A 13,412-nucleotide genomic window follows, 5' to 3' on the forward strand; every position below is an offset into this window, starting at 1 on the left:
AAATTAAATACAATTATTCAGCCATTTAAGTTATCAGTTTAAGCTATTGACAAGCTGCAATCTCCTCACAATGCCATTGTGTCCGTTTTGGTAAATGTTATCACACTGGCAGTCATTTGGATCTTGTAATTGTTCTTCCATGATGTAATCTTCAACTTCATCATCATTAAAGATGAACATGTTGTGTAATATGCAGGCAGCCAAAATCATTTGGCAAATTTCTGGGGAGCTGTGTAACGGAATGTCCTGCAGTCGACGAAACCGTCCTTTTAAATGGCCAAAAGCACGTTCGACAGCTTGTCGTGCACTTGACACTCTTTTGTTGAAACGGACTTGCGTGGGGTAAGATTTCCCAATTTTTTAAACGGGGTTATTAACCAGTTCCTGAGAGGATATGCACTGTCAGCGAGAATATAGTGATCAACGAGAACAAGGTTTCCTGCCTCAGCCTCTGTGTATAAAGTGGAATTTCTCAAAACACGCGCATCATGGACACACCCTGGCCACCCAGCATAAATATTTGTAAATTTTATCTGGTGATCTATACTGCCTGCAAAATATATTACATGTATATACATGTTATCAAGAAAATGTATGCAAAGGTGTGGAAATCATGTTTTGTTATTGCTCTTTAAAAAAAAAAAATCTTCATTTTAATAAGCATGGAGATTATTTTAACATATACACCTTAAATTAATGTTTTTAGGTAATCTGTTTGAAAAATCACGAGAATATTTAATGCTGAGTTAGATAGATATACATTGTACAACCATATATAAATACATGATGTGTATAGGATTATCAAAATGATGTCAAAAGATGAAAATGTGGTAATGGGATAAAACAATGGTACCATGATAATACCCAAGTAATTACTTTTTGCCAAGTTTAAGTTAATGCAAAGTTATGACATTAAAACATTTATACAAGCAAGATACTTTTACATTTGCTATATACCTGTACTTGAATGGACGGAAATCCTTTTCTGTTATAAAAATCCCTTTCACCATTGAGGGCTGATGATAGTCTTATGTGCGTTCCATCAAGGAATCCAACTACCCCTGGAAGTCCACATATGTTCTCGAGAGATTTCTTTTTGTCGCTCAGCATTTTGCCAGCAAATCACCTTTAAATAGAACCAATAATTAAATAAAGTATACAATCAATATAAATTACAGGTTCTTGACATTTGAAATCAATAATTGAAAATCTATACCTATTCATTGAATACATGTGTGATATGAACATATTATTATTTGATAGAATAAGTAAAACACTTATGATGTATATTATGCCTTGTTAAAATATATGCATCAAACATTTGTGCTGATCTCTTTAATGTGTAGTACACAGCAGCTGCTGTTTATCTTATAGTATATCATATAAAATTCTAATTTACTTATCACACGTACCTTTATGCTCATAGGCGTCAGAACCCGGGGGGGGGGGGGGGGGTGTCATGATTTTTTTTATAAGTCTAGCCCCCCCCCCCACCACTTTCAATTGCTTCCGACGCCACTGATAAGCGAGAATATTTTTTAAAATTAAGTGAACTACTTATTCCTGGTTTTAACTCTTGAAGTGCATCCAACACTCTCATACAACTGCATGAACTGTTGATTTTGACAAGTTGATAATATGAGCTAACTCTCTCATTGACGACATATTTGACAGGTACCACAGACAAACAAGGAGTTGTTGTGGAGGTTCTATGGCGTTGTATGGCCCATATCCATTTAAAAGTAAACCTCCATATATTTCCCGAAGAATAATTTCAAACAGGTTTCTACTAACACGATAGTGTACACGAAAGTCATCAATGTTTTGTGGAAGTCCAAATTCGGTAAACACTGTTTCCATATAGCTAGTAATTTTTGGGGTCCATTCTCTCTTCCTTAAAGACCAATATCTATCCGCTTGATGACGAGCAAAGAAATAAAAGTAATCGTCTTCTTCTTGTAAAAACTCCAAAAGAGGTATTTTCACTTTAAGGATCGAAGAAATTTCGGCCATGTTTACAAACCAAAGTGAAACTAAACTCAGTTCGATCACGGACATGCGCAATAGCACTTACCATACTAAACATTAGTTGGTGATCGAACTCGCCCTTAGATGGGAATATAGATTAGTTGTTCCGCCAGAACTTGCGACTTTTTGTGGTCAAATGATACATTTTGCCTTTTAACCGTCGACTTTTGTGTAATGGCACCAAACTTTCGACATCGTGGTGTTTAGCTTGCACGCATGCGTGTAAATGAATTAGACCAGCCTTTATAGAGGGGGTAACCCCGGTTAATTAGGTCGTACGAAAAGCAAGACGAAATTATTTTATTTAAATGTCAAAATAATATAGAAATTATAGAGCAATACACAGGCATCTCTGTGTCGGTTATAGTATCACTGAAAAATACCGATATATACCGATTACCGGGTCGATATAGTGATCCAGCCCTAGTACAAACGAGGCGGTACGTCTCGTTTTGGCCTATTTTTATGACTCAGCTTTTCAGGGACTGGGCTTACGGCCATGGGCTCAGCCCATTCTTGTTTAAATTACGGTTGTCATTATGGTTTCCGTTACTAGTATTCAACTTTAGGTTTTTTTGGACACCTAGAACTAATATGGCCAGTTTCTTTGCAAGCATAGCAAAATACTTCTCGAGGCCTACCACGACCTTTTAGTCGTCGTTCTTAAGGGCCATCATGCCATTTAAATTCCAAAGTGTTTTCTGAATCATTTGTAGAAAATATTCTTCAAGGTTTTCCAGATTTACATGACTATTGTTGTCATTTTTATCCACAGGCGGAAGAACAGCGCGTGCATAACCAACATGTGGTTTCTTAAATGTCCCGTGGTTTCCATGGGTTGTCTTGTGACCCCTCAAACGGCCTATATTCGAGTGCAAGAGAAATATTAATAGCACGAACAAGTGTTTTGGGATGAGAAAACTGCACGTAGCGTTTTAGTTCGTGACAACGTAAACCAAGGACGACAAACTGTTCAACTGTAAGACTTTCACGCATATCAGATGGAAATGTTGGGAAAGCTTGACTAGCGAGTCGTCTTAGCGAGTTTTCCTATTCAGACACTGTTTCGCCGGATTTACGCCTTCTATTACGAAACTCGCATCTGTGTGCCGTTCACGCTCATGTTGAGAAAATCGCTGAGAGAGCGCGCATTTTAATTCAGAGTAGTAGTTTCCCAGTTCTCTATACGAGAGTTCATTTAGAACTCTTTGCGCTCGACCTCTTAAAATCATGTCTAATTGGCGGATCGCGGAATTTTGACTGACATGTCACGTGAGCCAATGAAATGACGCAGCTCAGTTTCCAAAGACGCGCCGCCATTTTGCCCAACAACTTTTTTTATTGTCGGACTTTAAAGGTTGTCTGATTTTACTGATAATCATGGTTAAACGGTGTTGTTGGGGTACATGTAACACAGACAACAGGTACCCCCCGATCGTCTTGTAGAGGGGAAACGATTCATTCCTTTTCCTAAACCAGGCAGGCAACTAGAAAAAGCGAAGAGGTGGATACGGTTGTGTGGGAGGCCACACAACCAGTTAAACGAAAGCATTTTGAACGATAGAGGAAAAGCCAAACATCTGTATGTTTGTTCGAAGGTAATTTGCTGAAAATATTTTTTAAATGAGCTACACTAATGCTTTTATTTGTAGAATAGGGTTTTTAATATTTAGCCCGAGATTCCTCATTAACCATCTATAATCAATTTCAACCATGTTATTTTATGCCTACGATAGCTAAATTTATAAAGGAATATGATTTGAATCAAAACATTCTTGTAGCATATTAAATACTATCAATGCATAACAATAAGATTTCCGGTCAGAGAGAGAGAGAGAGAGAGCGAGAGAGAGAGAGAGAGAGAATTACTTATAATAAAGAGAGAAATAGATTACTTATAATGAAGCTATAAATCTGTTATAAATGTGTAATGTCCTGTTAATTTATATTATTCAATAAAAAACAATATAGGTTTAACATAAAATAATAGAACCACAAAAACTCACACTTATCATGTGCATAGATTAGGATACTATATAGCTTTTATCAGATTTATAGATGATTAGATGTGTTATCAAATTTCAAATATTAAGGATAATTACAATGTTAATATCATCATTATATAGTTACATGACTATACCTTATATTATTGAAGTGCATTTATTTCATATGTTACTTCCAGTTAAGTTTGTGTTAAAAGGAAAATTGTCATTTCATTTAGCATTTCATTGATGGAACACCAAGTGACAGGTATCCAGATCCAATATCTGCAGTTGCTACCAGCTATGCCTCAGTGACACCAACCCGAAAACCACCCACCAAAAGAGTGCATGCTTGTACAGTTACTAGAAATGCTTCTTGTGAAAGTACATATTCATCAAAGCGACAAATTCTTGCAGATACTTCTGCTATTGAGTAAGTTACTAAACAAGTATTACATATATATTTAATGTGCATAAAAATGGCATTTTATTGCTATTCATTTCAAAGTTATTGTAAAATTTCATTGTTTTAAACTTTAAGGAAAGACCAGAATATGAATGCTATCAGTGCTATGGCAGGACCTTTAGAACCTCCAGCTCTGCCTGAGTGTTGTCCAACTCCTTTTGTCACGCCATTTGATAGTTCAGGTAATATCCCCATCTCAACTTAATTGTTTTTTTTAAAAAGCAGAGTTTTCCATATTTTACTTATGTCACCTTTTCTTTAAAACAAAAAACTTATTTTAGTAAGAATAAAGTAATTTTATTTGCGTCCAAAATTTGTACAAAATTGTAACAAATTCAGTAACTCAGTTAACTCCATTATTTTCCACAAATGGCTTAAAGTGATGTACATAGAACACGGACAATTTTCTGACCAAGGCACCCATAGTGGGCCTGTGGGGATAAATTCGTTCCACATAGAAGTCTTGCTTGGTGTATGTAATAAAATCACAAAATAGGGCCCCAGATATAAGAAGTTGACCCTGAATTTGATACCAGTGTGCATGACTGTGTTTTAAAGAAAACATATCATCATTTTTTGGAGGAAAAAATCATTTCTTGTTTCGCAAGTTTCACAAATGGACATGTCTTTGACAGAGCATGGACATTTGATTTCAATTATAGCAGTTGTTGATTTTTCACACATTATGCCATCAGGTGTTGCACCGAGAAAAGGCAACTCGGGGTTGACTATCAAACCAACTTCACGAAGATGATTTCCTGTATTTCTGATGTACATTTGCTTAGCAACAATTTCATTAGCTTTCCCATAGGATGTAGATGAGGATGAAAACTCTTTTTTTAAAAAGGTATTTTTCATGAAAGTTTCACTAATGTCCTTTTTCCTTCTCATTATGAGTCCAAAGTTGGAAGCAGTAAATCTCTTACTTCGCTCCGTGTACCATCTCGGGTAAGAACTTTGTAAGCGAGTTGATCTTTCTATCTCATTGGCATCACTTTGAGTTATATTAAGATTGCTCCACTCATGTGCTAGTTGCTCTACACACTGGAGATCACAGGGGGCTAGGGCCTTTGGAAATTCTGTATCTCCACAACTCCATGCAGCTCGGGGATTTGCGATTGGCTGAATCAGTGGTGCCTGAAAAATAAAATTGAGATAATTTATAAAATAGGTCTTAAATAAATTAGTCAGTGTATCTCTTTGGAAATTTTAGTGACTATTAAATATTCAATTTTATGTTTAACTTAGTATCAAGTTATAAAAAAATGTGTTTATGAAATGGAATTCATGAATTATAACCCTTTTGTATTTTGCAGATGGTATTTTAAAACTAAAACTTTTGGCTGTTGTTGCGGAAAACAAAGCGTTGAATGAAGAGAGGGAAAATCTGCTTCAAAAATATTCTGACACCCAACAACAGTTTCTACAACTACAAAAATTACAAGAGGGATGTTTTGGTTGTCACAAATTGAAAGAAAAAGACTACAAGTATTATACTGGGTTTACAAAGGAACAGTTTGATGCAGTGTACATATTTTAGTTCCAACAGATGAAGATCCCATAAAGTGGAGTAAAACTGTAAAAGTTTCAAATCCCTATCAACAACAGACCAACTTTTACTTGTTCTGATTACCCTTAGACAAAACTTTGATTTTTTCAACATATTTCTCATCTGTTTAATATATCTTCACAAGACTCTAGTGCAATATTTACTCAGTGGATAAACTATATGTTTTTTAGACTTGGTAGTTTAGATATTTGACCACATCGTGAAACTTTAATTGAAAATATGCCAGAAAGTTATAAGAAAGTTTTTTTCAAATACCCTGGTCATCATAGATTGTACAGAACTAAAAGTACAAAAACCAAGTTCTTTCCATAGATAAAGCCAATACTACTCTGATTACAAATCGAGTACAACTTTGAAAGGACTTGTTGGAGTTGATCCACGAGGCTCGGTAATATTTTCTTCCATGTTATTCACCGGTTCTATATCTGATAAGGACATCACAGAGTAAAGTGGCTTTCTTAAGTTACTGTCAGACCTTATACAAAGTGGAAAAGTACAAAATGGGGATTGGGTAATGGCTGACAAAGGGTTCCATATAGAGAAAGGGATTGCAGCTGTTGGGCTTAAACTGAATATTCCACCTTTTGCATCATGTGCATCACAGATGAAAGCTTCTGAAGTTGCCGAAACAGTTAAAATACCAAACACCGTGTTCATGTAGAACGTGCTATTGCTCGTATAAAACAGTTTAAAATCTTATCAGGAAAAATTAGTCTATCTTTATTTTCAATTATTGATCAAATATGGTTGACATGTTGTTTGTTGACGAACTTCATGAATTTTTTGATTCAAGATAAAAACACTGATGAACCTTGAGTCTTGTCTTGTATGTTATGTGAATTTAGTAAATCAAATTTTTGATTAGTGTACTGAATACTAACATGGTAACTAAGAGCTGAACCAATGAACTGTACCCCAAGCGGTGTATCTACTGTACAGTTTGCTGTTGAAGTAACCAGATATGATATGGAGCTTTGCTTTAAAATCTTCAATTTTTCAATATCATCTATATTGATGTCGGTCTTCCTGAAAAAAAAAATTAAGAAATAAACAAATTATATATGTACTATATATATGTACTACTATTGGTTTGTGATGATCAGAACAGTTCGAATAGGCGCACCAGACAGCTCAGTTGGTTAAGCACCTATCTATAGGATTAGGCGGTCCATATTTCGAATCCCAGTCTGGTCTGTCATTAAGGTTTTCCGCTCTCAGCGGAAAACCTTACTATTATTCTGAAAAATTTTCAAATTTCTTATTATTTTTTTTTTCTTCTAGACGCCAACTTTGATCCTTAATATCTAACTCGTTTGTTCACCGATTCTTTTGAAATTTTCAGGATGATAACATGCCGCGTGATGTTGTCGTTGCATATTTTAGTTGAGGAAAATCCTTATCCGGTTTTGAGTTATTCCCCTTTTAGTAAAATTTAACGACTTCTTTTGTCCAGGGGGTTTAGCTTTAACGATGACTGGCAGAGTCTCAAAGATGGGCTGGTTTGGAAGCTAATACATTGAATTTGTGCGAGATATATTTTATTTATTATTTAAATGCAAATAAAAGGGGTGGTATAGATGTTGAAACAAAGGTAAGAAAAAAAATCAAAAAAATTCGCGTATTTTCCGTGTTAGTTTTCTACCTGATAAAAATTTGTTATTACATGTATTTCAAAAGTTCTTGGTCTTACCCAGACCTTTCATTCGGTATACCAAAAAAGGGGCTGGCCCTTATAATTAAGGAGTTAGAGGCGTCCAAAGTTCCTTGTCAATAACTTAAAAAGGAATAAACATTTCTAATGCATTATTGAAGCAAAGTTGTAAAGAAATTATTTTTGAATCCTTCTGTAGTATTCAATTTAATGTTTTCGTAATTTATAGTCAGTATTTGCAGAAACAATTGTTGTAAGTTCGGTCCATTTTTGTGGGGGTGCGCACGTTTATGAGGTTATGAAAGGGCTTCTTGTAATGCACTAACTGATACATGTAGCGCGCAAAAATAATTCCACATAAAATTCCCAAATGTTTTTATACATATGTACATTTTCATTTCATATAGATAAACCTCTTTGACCTTATTTTTGTTGTTTGTTTCATAACTATGCCCCTGTCTATATTTAGATGCATTACGAGACTCAGGTAACCGATCGATAGGAGAGTCGCTAGCTGTATTCAGGCCGTCGCCTAGACGACAGTGCATGTGCTTGTAGAGCTGGACGTACACGATTAACGCCCCACTGTGTTACTGTAACAGAGACATTTTGAATTGTTTCAGTACTGGGAGATGTGTTAATAAAATGGTTCCAATGCATGGTAATTAAACTCGACTTTTCTACAATACGTATACACGGCCGTCATATAAAGCACAATGTGTATTACTGACATGACAAATGTACGCCGGCAATTTAAACGAATAGGGATTGCTCCCGATAGAACAATTCTTTTTAAGCAAAAAAAAAAATACTGATTTGCGATGGATATAATATAATTATCATCGTGGAGATGATTTTAAAATGTGAACTTAGTATTCGTATACGATAATATTTGAATTCAAAGCCGCTAGTTTTAAGTTACGGTTATTATGGATATTAATTATGACTTGCCCCGCGTTTTAGGTTTTTTACTTGCAAAACATCTACAAACGATAATACCAAACAACCTTCAGCAGCAACTTATAAATTATTTATTCAATACACAATTCTAAAGAGGTAATTAAATAAATTTTATAAATGCTTTATACTTGTATTCGCTATCTTCCATGGAAAAAAGTGGCATGAAAAAAATGTTGTTCAATGTTCATCAAATACGCTGTAGCCTTAGCAATCGAAAATAATTAACAAACTGTATATTGATAGATTGACATATCAACAAACATTCAGACCTGCAATGTGTTTTCTTAAAAGTTCTATAAAACGTAAACTCAATGACTGAATTCTTTACCGTTTTCCGTCTGGGTTATTTTGATTCACATGTGTACGTTATGTGTAGCCATATAGATGAACACTTTAAGTGTTTAATTTTTAAAAGAAATTGTGTACATGCAGAGCAATGCAATGCTAGGACAATAAAATTCCAACAATGAAAAGATGCTATGGTTCTGCTTGTTCTACAAATAGCGAATGTAAGACGAAGTATTTGGGTGTTATATTTTAAACAAATATAAGTATTGCTTTCTTAAAAGCTTGCATTACTCAACAAAGTATTTTATTGGAATTATTCTTAGTTACCTTAGCTGTATATATGTACCGCTCGGTCTGTATCCCGGAATAATTGACTACCATCCGAAATTTTTCATATAAGGTCTACAGACTTGCAGCTACATGTAACATTACCTTTAAAAATACATTTTAGAATTTGCCACTGTTTATAAATGCATTAAAAAGACGCGCAAAATCAAGTGGTAATATGTCGTTTGATATGGGATATATGACGTCTATTTATATTGTTTTCCTTAAAATTGTTTCATTATTTCAAGCTTGTGGGTGTAATGAAATCAGTTTCACATGTTATATGACATAAATATGTCCTCTCCCCACTTTTTCTCGAAGCAACTATTTTTATAAAATTTACATAAAAAAATTGAATTATCATGGAGTTCCCCCCCCCCCCCCCATTTTGGTAGCATGTAAAAAGATGCTATGAAAATCATGAAATTATGAGTGAAATTTTGAAAATGTTGGATCTTGTCAAGATTTGTTGGATGAGTTTGCCCCCCCCCCCCCCCCCCACTTTCAAAAACAATGCTACGCGCTTGGAAATTACTCATTTCTTTATTCCCCTCTTTAATAAACAAAACAAACTAACAAACATAACCGATCCAGATAAATATAATTACATGTATCAAAAATAAACTTAAAAAACAAACTACACATTCATCCTTCACCCTTTATTTCTTTATTCCCCTCTTTAATAAACAAAACAAACTAACAAACATAACCGATCCAGATAAATATAATTACATGTATCAAAAATAAACTTAAAAAACAAACTACACATTCATCCTTCACCCACAATATTGCCACAACGATATTTCTCATCGTTGTAGACCCGTGTAACAATCTGTTAAGTAGGTGCTTGCTCGAAAAAAAAAACCCTTGCTGATCTACATTTTCATTAACGCATACAAAGAAAAAATATATTTTGATTTATTTTTGAATTTCTTTTGATGTAAAAAAAAAAGAGAAGAAATTGGTTCTCAGTCTCTCTTTATGCCTGTTTGTTAGCGGTTGATCCAAGTTCATTTTGGATATCCTTTTGTAATTTAAAAAATGCGATGTAAATTTTTTTCATGCAATATTTCGGATAAAGCAATGAAGAGTTGTTTCTTGAAATTTTACTAGACCATAAAATTGTAAAATGCTAACATTGAAAATTGTGCCCGATTTCTTTCTTTTTTTTTAAGGTAAAACTTTATTGATTTAAAAAATGATTCTTTGAGACAAACAAATTGACATAATCAATAAGAGTTTGACAATCTCTAACTGCAGGTATGTAGCTTTAGTCAGAAAAAGAATCGGATGGACGACCTAGGACACTGATACGATCTGTCCATCCGCATTTCTTGAAAATTGCCATTATTTTCGTACGCGGACGCAATACTCACCGAGACTAAATGGTTCGTATCTTAAGTTTTAACCGCTTTGAAAGGTAATATTGGTTTTCTGATAATTATGCACATGAATAATTAAATAAAAATGGTTAAAATTACCGGCATCTCCGTGCGCGGATCTAGAAGGGGAAGGGTTCCAGACCCCCCCCCCCCCCCCCAGCGAAATTTCTTTCAATTACGTGTACATTATAAACTTACCAAATATACCTCGGACATCCCTTGGCAAACTCAAATAACCGTCTGACTTTTCAACCCCCACCCCGGAAAAATTTTCTGATCCGCGCATTTTCCCCCTCCTCGAAATACAAAATTATTCTTCAAAACCCCTTGTAAAATTTCCAGGATCTCCGCATATATACTAAGAGATTCATTGGCGCTTGCGTTCGATAAAAATGCGTGTAAAACGTTTGCCAATGGTCTTTTTACCTTCGTACCGGGCATAACCACAGTCCCACTCTGTGAATAAGATGCGGCGAATCAAACTAGAGACAACGTGTTAAGATCTGTATTTGCTCATAATCATGTAGTATCATCGTGCAAAATGCACTGTTCAATTATAATTTTTTTTTTACTTTACTTGTAAAATTAAACACCTGTTTCGTAATTTTTTCTCACAGTTTATTTCTTATATAGTTACTTTTTTTATTTAGTGATTGACACTTTTCAGACTTTATATGTGATTTCAAAGAGACAGAGTGTCATGTCTCAAGGACTGTTAACCTCTTAAAACAACATTGTGCAATTATCAGATTTTCATTTCTTGGACATCAAAGACTCATTCAGTTTATTTAATTATTTTATATCTGTGAACCTTCCACTCAGCTTACTTATATCATTACCTGTCAATTGCAATTTATACTCATTGTTAAGATTCTTATAAATAGTTATGTACAATTGTCAATGCGCAGTCTGGAATACGGCGGTCAGCCCCGGCCACGTCCTACTCTCCCAGAGTCTTGAGTCCGGAGGCCACTTCTGGCCATATCCGACTTGTTTGTAACATGTCTGTCTGTTAAATTGTTGCCATCGTTGAGTCTCGTCCAATAATGTGGAATCCTGCATCAATTGCCTGTTTATTTCTCTGGAACTGTATACTGGTGGACCTTCGGGAATACGGCAAACCTACCCTTCGTTTTAGCTGACGGCCCACAGCGCGCCCCAACCTTTTACCTTATACACTTTACGCCAACATTCCCTCACCCGGTTCGTACTGCACACGACCGATGCAGATCCAGACGAATTCTCTATCACCGTAAAATCTACGCGGTCACAGAAATATAATACTTTGTTTCTCAGTGTTTACACATCTAATATTGTACCAGGTCAGCTATAAATTTTTTTGTAATACGTCACAAGTATGACGCAGCTACGACGGAAAACCTAATCGTTGCTTGCAACGAGCTCGTCTCTAGTTATTTCTCTTATCTTAAAACTGGTTAAAAAAGTTTCCTGAACTATTCATCTTTAGTTACTAAACATCTTATCATCATCTGATCCTTGTTTAAATTTATATATTAATTTAATTTATGTATACTGAATTTAACATACCATCAAATGTATATTAAACGTTTTTTGAAAATCATAACATACATTGTACATGGCATAGGCGTCGGAAGCAAATTGAAAGTGGGGGGGCTAGACTAATCCTCAGAAATATTGAGAAAAAAGTAATTCCCAAAATCATGGAAATCCTAATCCGGGGGGGGGGGGGGGGGGGTTTGGGGGGGAGTATACCTATACTTCCAAAAAAAAAAATTACTTACCAAAATTTTTTTTCTCGAAATCATGAAATTCCTAATCCGTGGGGGGGGGGGGGGGGGGGGGGGGGGGGGGGGGGGGGGGGCTAGTATGCTTCTGAATCTAACCTCTCAATCTTTCAAGGTAAATTTACGAACAATAGTCTTTCCTGCGAGAAAAAGTGGGGAGGCTGAACCCTCTATTATGCTATGTTTCTAATGGTTAGGTTTAACTTTGCAAAAAAAATGGGGGGGCTAAGCCCCCCCTAGCCCCCCCGGTTCCGACGCCTATGCATGGGTCTAAAGATATTTTTCTTGTATCAGTTTTCCTTTACCATGTATCAATGTACGATGCGATAACAGGCTTCCTTTTTCTGTTAAGATTTGTTTGACGTGAAATTATCATTTTAGACACTGGTTCAGCTTTTTTTTCTCCCCACGAGGTTTGTCCCACTGCTGTGGCAAACTGGTTGATGAAGGTTCTGCTGGTATCTCTTTGTATCCAGAGATCTTCCACTGCTCCAGTGCATTGACTACAGCTAAGACATGCGCACATTGTCCAGACACCCTGCATAATGTATATTGCTATTTATCACTAATAATAACACTGTAAAGACTATGTGTATCAATAATTATGCTTCATAATACGTGACACAACACGTTCTCTCTCTCTCTCTCTCAGATTCAACAAAATACAAACCGCATCTTCGTGTTTGAAATATTTTATGCTGATATCCTTTGAATGCTGATGCCAACTACATGCATTAACTTGAAAAAGAAAAAGTAACAAGGAACTGAATAAGATTCAAACAATAACATTGAACAAAAACATCTGAACATGTCAACAACCAAAAAATGAACTTTGAAACAAACAGTTTACATACCCAGCTTTGTAACTGCAATGTGCATCGTTGAAGCTCTTCCCGGTGATATTAACGTCGAGATTAACTCGATGGGGATCCTCGCTCTTTCTCTGACTTCTGAATATTTTAGCGGTAATTTGAATGCTGTTTTCATTTTCT

The 13,412-nt window shown here is 35.4% G+C and overlaps 2 pseudogenes; one reads left to right on the top strand and one right to left on the bottom strand.

Annotated features, from left to right (window-relative positions):
* Positions 1-33: 33 nt before the first annotated feature.
* LOC128163238 (uncharacterized) lies at positions 34-2,113 on the bottom strand (annotated as a pseudogene).
* Positions 2,114-3,408: 1,295 nt separating this feature from the next.
* On the top strand, positions 3,409-6,276 carry LOC128162542 (uncharacterized; annotated as a pseudogene).
* The last annotated feature ends 7,136 nt before the right edge of the window (positions 6,277-13,412 follow it).

Source organism: Crassostrea angulata, chromosome 9 (genome assembly GCF_025612915.1).
Source record: "Crassostrea angulata isolate pt1a10 chromosome 9, ASM2561291v2, whole genome shotgun sequence".
NCBI classification, from domain to species: Eukaryota; Metazoa; Mollusca; class Bivalvia; order Ostreida; family Ostreidae; genus Magallana; species Magallana angulata.